This window comes from Trachymyrmex septentrionalis, unplaced genomic scaffold (genome assembly GCF_001594115.1).
Source record: "Trachymyrmex septentrionalis isolate Tsep2-gDNA-1 unplaced genomic scaffold, Tsep1.0 scaffold62, whole genome shotgun sequence".
NCBI lineage: Eukaryota > Metazoa > Arthropoda > Insecta > Hymenoptera > Formicidae > Trachymyrmex > Trachymyrmex septentrionalis.
In genome coordinates this window covers 4,345,221-4,362,039 of record NW_017305800.1, presented here as the reverse complement: position 1 = coordinate 4,362,039, position 16,819 = coordinate 4,345,221, and the positions used below count along the sequence as shown (strand labels likewise).

The following is a 16,819-nucleotide window of genomic DNA, read 5'->3' as shown; positions in this document are numbered from 1 at the left end:
ATATATATATATATATATATTTCGTTTTTTTATATAAAAAAAATTCTCATAATTTTAATTCTCGCAATATTTATTGTTGAAAATACATATAAAATATGATCGTCATATTTTACGCATATTGTTGTTACTCGTTCCTCTTTCATATTTCCTACTTGGGACTTACACGGATCTTTTCTGCTTTCGAGAGTATAAAGCAGCCAAAGATGATCCGTCCACAAATCCTGGAGGCTTTTCAGAAAATATTGGTCGAGTTCGTCACGAGCTTTCACTATATGTGACAACACAGCTTAACATGTTTCAAATACACGATATGAAACTTCATCGTGACTGTACTATCTCGTACATACTATCTCGTAATTCGAAAGGAGAATAAAAAAAAATAAAATTTGTGAACAAAAAAGTTTAACAAAGATCAATAATAAAAACAAAGAGCGATAGGAATCGACACAGAAGACGATGCGTATTTATCTTAATAAATAAATTTAATTTTAACGACAATTATATATAAAATTGCAAAGATAAAAACAGTGACGCACTGTCACGATAAAGTTTATCACTATTTTTTTATCTTTACGCCTTTATGTAACCGTCGCGTCGTTAAAATTGTAAATACGCATCGTCTTCTACGCCGACTCCTATTGTCCATTTTATTTTTGTTATTGTATTTTTTGAATTTCCTTCAACAGTTCAATTTCGAATTCTTACAATCGATAAAATTGTATTGCGAATGAAAAATTTATTGATAAATATCAATGTCTCTTTTATGTCACTATACTGTTATCAATTTAAACAGAGAATAGAATTTTAATCTCAATTTGTTATTATTGAAATTATAACAAATTCCAGAATTTCTGAACAGTAGATACAAAATTTTATTTTTGCAACACTCATTAATGATACAAAGCTAATATCGCCCGTGATATCATTTAATAAAAATATTGCTATTTACATTTTCAATCCCTTCGACAGCGATATAAAATATCTCACATGGAAGAAATTCGTATTTTTGGCGGACACAACGAAATGTTACACGTAAAAATATTTTCGCTAAATACATTGATGTCTTCACGAACATATTTCGCCGTCAACAATATTTATTTTACATAATACGCGCACGATTATGTCAGCCTTCTCTTTATTTATATTTAAGATGCCCGAAGGGTCGAAGCGAAATACAATGATATGATCTGACAAGGCAATTCTCTTATAGTATCTTCTTCTATATTCGATTTATTTCACGCATCGACAGCCGTCACAAAAAATGCCTTCTGTATGACAAGATGCGCTATAAAAATCGTATCCATCTACCTCATCTATCCGCTGGCGCCAAAAATCCTCGGTGATCGAGTTACATGATTGATGATGCATCAAGGACTTAGGTAAAGCCTTTTTCCCTCCTAAGAAAGAAAAACAACTAAAGCTCATTTATCGAATTAAGCCATTGGTTCTACCTTCCACTATTCCTTATCGTGTAATTTGCATTACGTAATCAATTGTCGTAGCATCCGCCGTTTGGTACAATAATACAAAATATAAAGCGGACATACATAAATTTTTCTAATAAAATAGAATATGCATAAATTAAAACATGCAATAGAATACGTAATAAAATAGAATATGAAATAGAAATTCGACGTCTCGGCAGCGAACATTGATCACGGGCGTACACTTCATCATTACGCTTAATTATATATCTTATTACGCAATTAATAATACGTATTTATTGATTGACCATGCGAATAGGTGGGAACTGCACGACTGCATTTTGTGTATGACCGTATATGTTTGCTTTGCAAATAAATCACGTAAATTCCACCCAATTCCATTTCTAGCTCTTTTGTCACGCAGCCATTTTTATTATGCCCAGCGGGAAGCCGACGCCCCGGCAACTATATTATAATACCATTTCATAATAGTGCGATCAGAGAAACCGCAATGCGCTCGTTAACTAAAAATTCATTAATATCTCGCGCCGTTTTTTTCCCCGTACTGGAAAAATTCACAATGCATCTGGCGCCGTATACGCGTCATATACCATATCGCCGCTCTCCACCGATTCGCGTTCCCCGTGGCGATGGGTAAATTTATCATTCGCGCGAGATTAACACACTTTTGAGATGTACATCACTGTGAAAATTACGTTGCTGCGAGCGAAATGAAGATGGCTCGACTTAGCGCGACGCGAGGCAAACATTTCTCGTGATATAAAATAATATCTTTAGAGGCTATGAGACAGAATTGTACAAAGGGGAAGCTCGCGATTTGTTCGTCTAAATTTAAATTTTCTTAATTTAAATGTGAAATTTGTTCGTCTATGTTTAAATACACCGGTACAGCGATGAGAAGCTGCTAACGGAATCCGAAATGGAATATTACAGACGATGCATTCCAGAAGGATCGATAATATCAAATCTGACAAAGGACAAAGGCCAAGAGGTCGGTCGAACCGCGAGCATCGCGACGATTACGACGCTCTCTAAGCAAAGTCAAACGTCGGACAGGCGTCGACGTTAAATATTCAATAATCACAAACCGTGTCGAGAGAAGGGCGTCAAAGAGAAGCTGCTAATCGAGTAATCGACGACGCTGTCGCAGAATTAATCGCATCATCGAGCAAAGCCACTGTTACGGCAATTAGCTTATCCGTAAAGTTGCCCTTGTAGATTGAACAACTTTCCTACATAGATATAGAACACACACACACACACATACATTTTGCGGTATTATGTTTAATGAGACATCTCTATAACAGAATCACTCTCGAATTACTTTCTCATTTCTCCTGCAGGAAATTTAGGAATATATTTATATATATAGTATATATATATATATATTCGTATCAAATATACTGTACCAGTAACATGTTATAAAGCAATAATAATAAGTAACTTTAATGATGTACAATTATAAAGAAACAAGATTATACCAAAATAAAACAAAACGTAAAATAAGAAGAGAGATGTTCAATTAAAAGATGAAAGATCAGCAATACTGCTGCATACATTGTAACAAATGTCTGGGTTGAAAATGACAAACCAGAGTATTCTGATTACAACAATCAGAATTTCAGTTATCTCAGCTAGAAATCCAGTAAATTTAACCAGAAATCATCCATTTTCAATCAGAATTCCAATTAATCCAACGAGACATTTTTCTCACGTGTAAGAATCTGAAATCCAAGGAACTTTCTTTCAGCTAGTTCTTGAAAATCTGTACAATCCCAAGGAGTAAGTCCTTCTTAAAAATTTTTGAATGATTCAAACAGAATGTAAATCGAAGTCTTCGCTGTCTAATATCAAAGCTGAAAAAAAAAAAGTTTAGAATATTTCGAAAATATATCGCCGTGACTTGATACATTTTCTTTTGATAAGAACTACTTAAATTTAATATGATCGATACCCCCCTCTACTGGATTGCAAAAGTATCGAGAAACATCGTAACATATATTAGTATCGATGATATATCCGGGGGAGGGAGGTAAAGATTTGTGAAACATTAAATTACAGAGGTCAATATAAGTTTGCACTTTTTGCTTGACACAGTGCTGGCATCGACTTAACTAATGGAGACAGTGAAGTATGGATGGTAAAGTTAAGTAACGGCGATATATCTTCGGTATCGAAATATCCATCAGCGTCCCCTTCTCTCTCTTTGGCATCGCGCGAGATTAAACGCGTCAAGCCGCGCTCAACGTTGCACCAGACTCTCATTCTTGACTAACATACGCGCGGCTTAACAGGCGTGTTTACAATGTCGGCAATTCGGACCCTCCAGTTTCTCCCCCCTGATATAGCCGTGAGGTATCCTGCACGCGATTGCGATGCCGCATAGCATGACTCACGAGCGCCGTATAATAAGCGGTGCATCGTCGACACCACAGGGGCCCCCACTATCCCCAAATGCCAAGAATTCGTCCTTGCGAAATCCTTTAACTCTGAAAACCAAAATTTCATCTTGTTCGTTGATTTTCAACATACCACGAATGCGAGATTACTCCAAAATCTCACAAATTCTCTCAGAAATCTCAAATCTTGCGAGCTGAGATTACCGGGGATGGTAGTATGATAAAATATTTCGAGTATATCGTGAAAGAGATAGTAGCGATGAAGATAGATAGAGGGGGGGGAGAGAGAGAGAGAGAGGGAGAAAAATATTTTATAAATCATAATTATTATTACGATTTATAAAATATTACTAATATTATTAATATCAGAATAGTAATATTATTTCTATCAAAATATGTTCATCTCGTAACATTACCAATATCATAAATATCACATCAACTATTAATCAATATTATAAATTTTATTAAATAATTAAAACGTTTTAAAGCAAAGGATTAATAATAATACTATTATTAGACTGCGGATACTTATGCAAAATATTTAACTGAATATTAACCATCGGATAGTTTTAGCAGTCGATCGTTGTGCTCGTTAAAGAGTTGTTAAAAAGTAAAAGTAGAAAGGTTGAGATTGCCATCTGTAAATATATGCAATTTATGCAAAATATGTATTTTATGCAAAATATTCAGTTAAGTATTTTGCATGAATATCCGCAGTCTAATTATTATTAACGATATTAACATTTTCCAATTTTGTGTAAAAATATATAATTTTCAGTATGCGCCTCAAAAATCATCCACGTGAGATAATTCAACCGCACGTCCTCGAAATAAGCCCGCGTCGGAGCCGCCGGAAGCTCGGAATTATCGCGTAAATCCGCACAGCTGTGAAAATTTTAAATGCAAGGTGTGGTTTCACTACTGTCGAGAATCGTTCCCGTCGCGTAATCGCCTTCACAGCGTCTGCCTTCAACTGACTGACAGCAAGAAACGCCCTTACCGTTGCAGCCCTTTAAAGCAGTGCTCTAACTATTCGCGATGTATCTTGTATAGTATAAGAGAATTCCGGAATTCCAACGGTGGTTCCTTTTGAGCTACACGTCACGGAAAATCTACAAAAGCTTTATAATAATGTTGGCAACACACAATGCCTTTGGCGAGAAGTCGACGCACAACAAATGGGGTCGCCACTAAATCCGTGCGTTCACCGCATGTCTTTGAAATATCTTCATCCGCGTTAATACAGAACTCAGTGAAAAGCGGTAGCGTCGTTGCTCTAGATGTTTTCAACTGTCTGTCAAAGGCACACGTTTAAATCTCGTTTATTTCGAAAACCGTTCTATTGCTCTTTTTCACTCGCTGCGGTATAATTTACTGCAAATCGAAATTTCAATTGTAACTTGTAATCGATTTTTAATTAGTCGGGTGTGAAAGTTGCGCAAACCAATTCGCTATTCTTTTAACAAGAATTATTGTCGTGCCGACCAATAATATAAAAAGAAATTAAACCGTAAAAGATTTATGAGAATGTACTTATAAGTTCAAAACGACCAATGCAGATAAAATAATAAATTGAAAGAAAAAGTTTAGAGAAATATCAATGAGAAATATAAATGTTAAATGGTCGACGTTAAATTATAGAAAAATTTACTTAATAAGATGTGAAAAAATGTAAATAAAGATTTAGTATGTTTCTCGTTTCTTAATTAACGGTTTTCATTTTATATATTTATATATATATATATATACATATAATTGTTGATCTTTCAGTGCAGTTAAAATTTTTATTAAAATTTTAAATAATTTTAATATTAATCGCAAAATGTAGAAAATTACATTCATAACAGTAAAGAAAAAAACATATGTATTGAGCTTGTGCTCGTGAACATTCACAGAGATAAATTCACCAAGTGCTTACAGGATCAAAGAACTGCAACGTAAAAAAAAGCCGGTAGATTAACATGGAACAAAAATATGGATTCATGGTAATCGCGAGATATGAAGTTGACTCAGTTCTTGTATTGATCCATAGATATCTGTAGAAGTTATGCAGATCTACTCTTATATTTACTACAGTTGAAAATTAAAAAAATATAGTCAGTCTGAAAGAGATTGGAGAGTATTGGTCTCCCACCTTTATTCGAAACGAGACGAGCTAAACGAACAAAAATCGTCAAAATTTGAATCGCTATGACAGACCGAATAAGTCATTTCAAAATGATGAGAGATATCAAGCAATATTGAAATCATTCATCAAATAGAATTTAACGAGAGATGAAGAGCGAGGACCATGATAATTTCGACATATGAAATTCCCTCCGTTTATCTCTATCTTTATCTCACATTATCTATCCACAAAGGAACGCCCTCTAACTTTTGGCGTTTACACTTGCTTGCTTATAGGACCCTTTAAACGGTCCTTTACAAATTAAAAGCAGATAGTAACGTCAAGAGAAATATTATTATTGTTTTGAGAAATAATACTCGGGCAAAATGTTCTATATTCATCAAGCAATTACAGACGACCGCAATGTCCAACTTTAATAATATATTGTATATTCTTTGACGATTGTAAATCCTTATAAAAATTAATAAAAAAATCACTTTTTGTTTTTCATCACTTGCAACTTTAACAGCTGTAAATTATTCATACAGCTTGAATTGTATGAAATGGAATAAAATATCATTTTTTGTTTTCCATCACTTATAACTTCAACGGTTAGAAATTATTCATCCAACTTGGATTGTGTTAAATGAAACGCATCAGATTGCCACTTCTTATATATTCGTACTCCTTTATGATTTCTTAGTATCTTTGTCTTTATATTTCAGAAATCACTTAGATCCTACTATTCGAGATAATCGATTACGGTATATCTATTTTATAAAACGAAGCATGATAGCATTCGCTGATTTATCTATTTAAACATTAGTAACAAATGTTACATAATAATTTATTAGATTTAAATAAATATTAGAATAAAAGAATTTAAATAAATATTTAGAACATTAATTAAATTAATTTTATTCTTAATAAAATTAAAAAATTCCTCTCTTTATTAGCTGCTGTAAAATTTATCGAACGCTTATTTCAATTTTATCTTATTTTTAATTAAAGCTTTCTAAATTTTTCTTTTTTCTTAATTTATTAATCTAGAATCTTTTCTTCATAAAATGAAATAATGATAAAAGTTAAGATTCATGTACCATAGTGAAATCAATAATGTCTATATAATATGTTAGTGAGAAATGTAAAGTACGTGAGCGGAAGATTAAGTGAAAGAGAAATTGTATTCGAATGGCACGCGCGTAGGAATTGTGACTCATTGTCAGACGATCGTTTTCAGCTACTTGTTCACGAAGATTTTCATTTCTGATTGTTCAAGCGAATTGATCGGAGTTAATTTTATTCAACAATAGTAGTTGGCTTACTGCGAAAATATTAGAGAAACTTCTTCGTAATGATTCGACTTATTATTTCTTTACAGAAAAATTCTTTATAAAAGTATAATTCTGACGTTCTTACTGCATGAAGTTTTTTTCTATTATAAAATTGCCATCGTAAATTTCCCTGCCACGAATAAATAAGACTCTCACATAAATAAAGAACTCTCGCATTATTACTACTCTCTCTCATTGCTTCCCACTGTGTCTGTTTATCTGTAATCAGTTCATGTTACACGAAACTCTCTTAACAACGCCGTTAACACATTCCACCGTATATTCCACCTACTACTGCAACGCACAATTTAGGATAATGACTTTATGAGGAGAGGTGGTACATTATATCACGATAACAGCATCATCGGTTCGCAACATTCATAACTCGATCATCCGCGCGAACGCGAGATTCCGTGATTCCTTCCTCCAAACTTATCTTAAACGCGCATGGGAAATACCTGCTCGTCTTTCACTCTCCGCTACCCTTCGACAGTTAGCGACTTCCATCTCGATCATTAATTAACGTTTCACTACCGCTGCAGCCAAAATTGCTGCGGTATACTTCGAACGTCTTTCGCATTAACGACCTTTCTAACTCCTCTTTCGTAATTTGTCAGTACTTACGTAGCGAATATTCACTGCGAATAATATTCTACATTTTAATGAATTATTCAACATCTCTCAGTTATATCAGAGATGTAAGGAAAGTGAAATGTATTTTGACACGAGAAGCTTTAGTTTTCGACATTAATACAAATGTTACATACTCTCTATTCTTCAAAATTTTATTGGAGTAGAATTTCATTTTAAAGAATGAAAATTGAGCCAGTCTTGAATAAGAGCGGCTTTTCAATCTTTAAGAGTAAGATTTCACTCTTCAGAGTGAGATTCATTCAAAAAGTGATTAGAGAGTAGCTTTGCGTGCTACGTTCTTAAATTTATTTTTATAATTTGTGAAATTACAAAAATAGAAAAAGATTCTGAGAGATTATTATACAATAATTTTAAAATGTAATCTAACTTTTTAACCTTCTAACGTTTTTTAAATTTGCTGTAATTTTAATTAATTGAGATATTAATTAATTGAGGCTACACAGAAAGGACTGTTTTTTGTTAAAGTTATCTAAAAATTTAACTAGAAATAAATCTGAAAATAATTTTATTACAATAAATTATGTAGGACGCTTAAGCTGATTACTACTAGAATATAAAAAAATATATAAATTCGCGCAGCATTGCTCGTCATGCTTGAATTTTCTACATAATTATTTGATAAGCCAACAAAATTATTTTTAAATCTGTATCTAACAAAATTTTTAAATATTTTAGCATAATTTTTCATGTTTTTTTCATGTACCTACAATCTGCGATGAAAAAAAGAAGAAAAATGTTATAATTTTAGAAAATCTTAGTTTCATTTTAAATAAAAAGTTCTGTGACTTGAAAGACTTGTGGCGTTTGGGAAATTTTGTCATCGGATTTGCAGTCGTATGTTCTTGATTCATTCATAAAGTATCGCATATACTCAGCTCAGCAAATAGAATGGGAAGGCTGGTAACGTCGAGGAAAATGGGAGATGTATGTAAATGTACGCGGCATATTTTACGGTGGTACGAATCCCGGGCCGGGTACAGTTCTCCGGCTTCTCTTCAAGAAGCGGACCTTTGAGGGTCGATAAGGGTTGCAGGGATGAGCGATTTCAGTGCACTCTTAAAGCGAGATATAGCATCTACTAATGGTCTGTCACCTTTGTAGCGTCATTTGCCGCCGCCTCAGCAAGCTCAGTTGAGGCAATGGAGTCTCACGGCTAAATATTTACCCTCTCCCTTTTTCCCCCCAAATTTTCCGCGTCGCATCTTCAATGGCGCCATATCTCATCCTTTTCTCGCTCCTTTTTCTCTGACGCTTCGCATTCAGACGATAATTACATTGCCATATTACCGTTGGTGGCCGAATCGATTTGCGGCAGCGGTCGACTTGGACGCCAAGTAACTAATATACATAATTCGGTAACTACTATACACTAACTCGTCTTCCGGACGTTCTCTGCAATGGTTTCCTGATGTTGTTTTCCACATATTGGAAGATTCTTACTTTCCAGACATTCTTGAATAAACAACATTTTTATTTTGTTTGTTTCCTTTCGGGAAAAATGATTTTGCTGAAGTATCTAAAAATTTAGCTAGATATACACATTTAAAAATAATTTTATTTGGAAGATCAAAATAATTATATAAAATGCTGAAATTGGTTGCTGGTATATTAGAACTTTTTATTGCATTATCCATCAACGCTTAACGTTCTATTAAAATAATATAATTATTTTAATGGTCTAACAAAATTATTTGCAAATTTGTGTTTAGCTAAGTTTTAATAAAACTGTTCTTCCTATATAGGAAAAATCTTAGTTTTTTTTTCTCCGTATTAACGATCGCGATGTGATCGTTACAATTAAAATACAGACGCGAATCATTTCCACACGCTGTACTTAATATCGTTTTATTAATATTTTTGATGTCTATTTCTTCTTTCTATACAAATTTGAGACAAAATCTCTATGATTTAAATCATATATTTATTATTTTCGGTTACATTACTCTACTGGAGCCAAAATGTACAATTTACTTTTATGTGCCGATATCAATTTATTATTTTATACAATATAACTGCGCATTATCGCTTCCACTATAATGTTATTAGCACTATTTTAATTTAATTTTGTAATTTCATTTTCAAGAATCCTTACTTATGTTTTATTTTAATATTATTGTTTTTTACGTCATAAAATTTAATAAGTAAAACTTAATTTAAATGTAAAATTTAATCGAGGAGAATAAAATTTTTTAGCGTAAAATTTATTGAATGTAATTTATGTAATGCTTTTTATAAAATTATTTGCAATTTATTTGCAATTTCACACGAAACGAGATATAAGTAACATATCGGTGCAAATTTTTTATTGCGAAAGTGCTCCGAAAGACGTAACACATGTCATGTCACTGTGCCTTCTATTCCTTTTTTTTTTCGGAATTCAAGGCTCTACCTATTTCACCCGCAAAACAGAGGATTGCCATTAAAGGTACAGAAGCTCGCAAATCGATGTGCATTTGTAGGATTGATAGCATAGCTAATGCAACTGGAGTTAAGTCTTACAAAACTTTGTCCGACCAACCGATGCAATGAGTAGTTGCAAGTGAAAAACAATGTAACAAAACTCTCAAATTCGCAACAAAAAGTAAAAGTTGAGCGTATCGGTTTTGTACTCCTCTCATCGAATAACTGAATACTAAAAAAAGACCAATTTTGCGACAAATAGCGTCACTTTTCTGCCTTGTTATTCGAGGCGTATGTAGGCCACAATCGATACGTTTGTCACAATGAGATGTGCATCTCCGTGGATTGTCGCGCCTATTGTAGCGAAAAGTTATACGAATAGCGGGAAGTCGTGGAATTTCAGTTATTTCCACGTTCTCTCTTATAAAATGAAATTCCAGTCATGTGAAAACCGACACTTTAGTACTATCATCGCGCGTTAGTCTTGCATGTTTGAGTCTCGCGCGTGACGCGTACATTTTGCACAGTGATTTCTCGATATCCCGCGGTCGACCTAAATTTTAATAATGCAGTTACAGCCAGTAGCGGTTATGAAAATATGCCATCATAAAGGCTCGTATTGTGCTTTGAAAGCAATACTATAATTTTGTATTTTTAAAAGATACGCGATAAAAAATATCTTTACTGTGTGTATACATTCTTAAAAAAAAAAGTTTTAAGTTTGCTTCACGATATTTTAGCTTCGACTTTTTGGCTTTAGTTTAAAAAAAAAAAGAGACACGTTATTTAAGCAGTGTAACAAATTATAATCGGAGTTTGATACTAAAATAAAAAAAAATGTTACTTTAAGACTGTAAATTAAAACTTTAAGGCATACAAATTTTTGATTATGCTAATAACAGATTATGCTAATATCTATAGCTTTCGCGACAAGCCACGCTGCAAGGAAGAGCCAGGTGGAACATATTTCTCTTCCGTACTCTCAAGTGAAAAGAGACGCGTCAGTATCAGACCTCCTTTTTAAAATGCTCACGCCAATAACGCCGATCCCGATCCGCAGGAGACTCGTATCGTAAATCGTTGACCACAAAGGCGAATTGAGTCGATATTTTCCGCGTTTTTACATTTTTTCTTTCGAAAGAGATATATCTAAAGCTCGAAGCTTTCTCCGCTCACTGAGATGTTTTTCTGTAAATCTGCTAGAATTAAATAAATATACTTCTCAAAGGGCTGTTAATAAACTTTTAGAACGCACCACGCGTAATATTTTACAGACAATCCGTAAAATGTTATTATTCGCCGACAATATTTTACTCGTGTTATTTCGACTGTTGATTTTCGCAACTCATGAAAAATCTTCCTTCGCTCGCGCGAAAAATTTCCTCATTTTACAATACGATTTTTTCCCGCCAAAATAATCACTCACCAAATTACGAGACTCTAAATAGCGTAGAAAAGGAGGAAGGAAAGGGATAAAGGAGGATTGTAAAGGATAGATTTCAAACGGTCAGTGTTTATAGGACAGACAGAAACGAAGGGCTCTGCTATCTTACAAAGTCGGGACACGCATATATATATATATATATATATCCATACGTGTAGACAAGGATACATCCTCATCCTCTATGCTGCCCACATATGTATGCATGCCTACGTTACGCCCACACGAACGGGACACCGTCCTGGAATCCGCCAATGCGGTTGAGAAATAGGTGAACATTGCGGTGCTTCATGAATCTCTAAAACAATCTTCAGGCACTCCCGATATAGGGTGTCGACAGAAGTCCGAGATAATAAATATCATCAGTTCTTGAGAAACCTACTTTCCGGAATTACCAAGCATCTATCTAATTCAATAAAGTGAATATGCCTTTGCTCCGCCAGGCGTTGTACAATTTCTCAACAAATAAAAAATATTATTTTAATCATAAAAAGAGTGATCTAAAATTATTTATAATATATAACCGAAATTAAATTTCATTAAATCAATCATAACAAATAGTACAGGACTCTTAGTTTTTTAAAAGACAATACAAAGATGTATATGGCACATAAGAGTTAACGTAATTAAGTATGACGTAAGAACTATAATATGATATATTAAATGTATAAAAACAAAGTCTATAAATAACACATTGTAAGACACATTACATTACATGTTTCGATTCTTGGATTGAGCCATCCTCAGATAACACAAAATTAACAACCTTAAAATTCATTTCCATCGTTATAGAAAAATCGTGATGAAAGTTTTCCAATTTATATAGCGATATTGATGAATGCCTCACGGGGATCATGAATTACGGTGTTCTGTAATTCTGGTTTTAAGTTGTCTATCCGTTTGTCCGACATATGATGCATCACAATCCTTGCACATGATCTTGTATATTACATTGTTCTTTGACCAATTTGAACCAATCCTTTCATACCTTAATGAACTTACTCAATTTATTAGAGCTACAATAGGAAACTTTAATAATATTCTCTCTATTAAATTTTTTGAATTTCTCTGTTATCAACGGTACAAAGGGCACAGTAAACCATGATATAACATCCCTTATTTCATCATTATTATTCGTGCAATCACGTACTATTGCTCTTCCACGCTGAATGCTTCTGACTCTAACATTGATTGTTTAAAAAATAAATTTGAAGGTATAATCGTTCTCTATTAGTATATTAACAATCAATGTAAGATTCTTTTGCTAGAAATCAGAGTCAGATAACAATAAAGCTCTGTATACTAAACCAAAAATTATACCCTTCTTTTAGGAAATAAGATGATTTGAAAAATAATTTGAAAACCTCCCGAAAAAGTCGGTTTTTGATACCAATCAGGTTAAATATTTTTCTTTGACTATGATCGTAACATCAAGGAAATTTAGTGAGTCAGAGCCTACTCTTCTAACGTGAATTGTAGACGTGAGTGAAACGAATTAAAACTTTCGAAAAACGAATTAATTTCAAAGGGAGGAACAGCAGCAACTAGATCATCAACATAATGATAATAAAAAAGAAACTGATTATTGTAAGATAACAAAGACATTCTCTCCACACACAATTTTTGCATTACTAAGTCTGCAATGATGGATGACAACGAAGAACCCATGGGTGTACCGAAATTTTATTTATAGATGGTATTATTAAAATGTAAAATATGTTGAATCTAAAATTTATTGGTTAACAAATATGTTTTTTTAATTAGAATATCATGAAATTCCGAACAATTGGTCAGTAAATTACTTGCAAGTAATTCATGATCTCCGTGAGGCATTCATCAATATCGCTATATAAATTAGAAAACTTTCATCACGATTTTTCTATGACGATGGAAATGAATTTTAAGATTGTTAATTTTGTATTATCTGAAGATGAAGATCAATCCAAGAGCCGAAACATGTAATGTAATGTGTTTTACAATGTGTGTTATTTATAGAATTTTTTTTTATACATTTAATATATCATATTATAATTCTTATATTTATACTTAATTACGTTGACTCTTACGTGCCCTATATATCTTTATATTATCTTTTAATTTCATTAATATTAAATACAGTATCTTTTAAAATCGTAATATAATATAATATAAATACACAATAAATCTGAAATAAAGACCCCCCAAACGGTCGAAACATATACTAAAAAAATATACTTTCGCTTTCATTTTGGACGCTTTCAAGGAGATTCATTTCTTTAGAACACGAGTGAAAAATTTTATAATGCTGCGTCTGTTATTCTTTTCTGTATGGTTTTCTTCTTACGAGAAATAACGTCCATCTATCGACGGTGCCACGTAAGTACTATTCGCGAGTGAGCGACTTTAGTAGAATTTAATGTAACATTTATTATTTTTATAATCGAAACATTAATTTAAACAAATATTTATTAAAATGCCATTTTTTAAATGAAATTATTCAGATTCAGTATTTTAAAATTTCATTTAGTATATTTCAATACAATGTATTATACTAAGCCTGAATTTAATTTAAGTAAACCTTTCAACAAGAAAAGTCTTTTTCTAATTTTAATGCTTTAGTTTACTATAATTAAGAAGTTTTATATTATAAACTTATTTGTTTAAATTGCGTGAATCTAATTTTAAATATATTTACTATAAAATAAAGAAAAATTTTTTTCTCAGTGTAAAGAGAAATATCGTGAGTTTATAAAGGTAAATGGTTAGGCCAAACAGTAATATCGCCAATCGAATCGCTATATTGTATACCTTGTCTGTTCCATTCTCGTAATATATCGAGAAAAATATCTTATATTAGAAAAAATATTTTCTGTAACTTGAATATGTAACTTGAAATGTTATTTCCATTTAGAAATTAGTACCTATATATTATAGGATTTAACCCATTAAGGACCGCTGGTCAATTTTTCGACCAAAAAAATAGATCAACTTTGAGACCAAACTTGGACCAATACAAAATCGACCTGCCTAAACGACAAACTCAAGGATGATTTTTGGGAAGTAGGCTCCTTAAGGGCATAGTAGCTTGCCAAAAGGATTTTAAATTTAGAGAAAAAAAATTTGTCTTGGTCCTTAATGTGGCTTAAAGATACTGCAATGTATGCTTAAAAGTGTGGAATTCAGCTGGAGTCAATTCCTGGAAAATCTATTTTTTCTAAAAATTATAAACAACTATCTATCCACTTCGACAAAGCGAACGTCTCTTCCGCCAACATTGCAATTCTCAAAAAGATCAAAATGAATTACTTCAAACATAATAGAGAAGCAATTTAAAAATTATTTGTAGTATATCACTGAATTTAATCTCCAGAATTACTCGTATAATTAATGTAAGTCTATGGCTTATTTTTAAATTAGATTTATGGATTTTTGCCAGAAAGTGGTACGCATAATAGACTCTGAGATGAAAGGAATTTCAGAACTAAATATCTTAACAGATTATCTATTTAAAGTCTTTGTTTTATTTTGTATTCATAGCGGATTATGAAAAATGCTGGATTTATTCACTTGGACAGTTAAATCGACTATTCTAAAATCTTGAAAAGAAAAAAAATATATACGTTTACAGACATTTTCATTTTTGAAGAAAGATTTGAAGGGACCACGGGCCATTATCCATAAGCCATTACCTGAACGATGATCGATGGAAGACAGACACAATGCAATGTAACGCGGGATATGCTTTGACCTTTCGTAGCGTGGAGGAAACGCGAGAGATATGATGGCATGTAGAAAGAGCAACCTAATGTTTGAAGTTTGAAGAAGAATACGCATGGATCATCAATCATATATGAAAACCTCGTGAACACATTTATGGTTGTATGCACTAACGAAAGTTCACTTCATATTAGTAAAGCAGTTGCAATAATTTGCCGACAGTAATTAATGTTATGCGTTAATTGCACTTGAAAGACTCATTTGCGTCTTCGATATACTTCAGTAAACAAGGACAAATGTAAAGTTATGATACGTTCAATATATCACTGCTTATTAATAAATTCTAACAACGTTTGCTATTAATTTACCAAAGCTAAAATATTATTAATTTTTAATACATACATATAAGAATATATAAAGAATTGTTACATAAAACAATATTATTTTGAGATATAACAAAGAATAAAAAGATCTACATAAAAATAGATTAATGATACCCATGTGAAGTTGGCTCCCCAACTTTTTGAGAAAATTAATTTTCCACAGCTCATTGTTTGCACATTTATACACACTTCAAATTTTCACGTGCACATTTCTAGTAAGAAAGTTATTAAAAAAAACAATTTTGAGAGGGTTGACTTCACACTAGTCCCCAACTTCGAGCAAATTAGATCGAAAAAAGTCATAATCGATAGATTTTCGTTTGCACATTTGGAAAAAATTCGATTTTCCGTTTTACACACCCTTTAGTTAAAAAGTTATTAGCTAGATAGCGTAATTTTGCAATTTTTAACGACCTAGGGATGAATATGACTGTTTGCTCCAAGAGGGAAGTGCCTTAAGGGATGTAGCGCAAAAATTGAAAATCTGTGAATATGAAAGCGCATAAATAATAGATAAATCCAGTGTATTTGATTTTCCAAATTGGTTGTTCTTAACACGTAACTGATAGCCTACTCAGCCCCCCTCCTTACAAAAAAATTTTTTTTTAATTAATCGAAATGAGCGCAAAATTTTTTTCGGATTTCGAGGGCGCATAAATAGCGTATTATTATATAACATATTCATTAAGATTTGTTTAAGTGGAGGGGGGGCTGGCTATATAGGCACAGACGTGGGAAGTCCCTTAATGATTGTAGCTCAAAAATCGAAATTGCTTGGAAATAGTAGCGCATAAATCGAAGATATGTTTTGCATAACTAGATAGCGTAATTTTGCAATTTTTAACGACAATTTTAAACGACAAAAATTAATTCTTTCAAATGTTGGGGGTCCAACTTCACACGGGTATTAATGATACATATTTATTCTACGTTTTTCCTTTTTCTCGTGAAATTCTTATG

General features: G+C 32.6%; 1 protein-coding gene across 1 annotated transcript in view; it reads left to right on the top strand.

Annotated features, from left to right (window-relative positions):
• Nucleotides 1-16,819, top strand: part of LOC108752897 — a 97,921-nt gene that overhangs the window by 45,776 nt on the left and 35,326 nt on the right. The gene's annotated exons all lie outside the window — the stretch shown is intronic.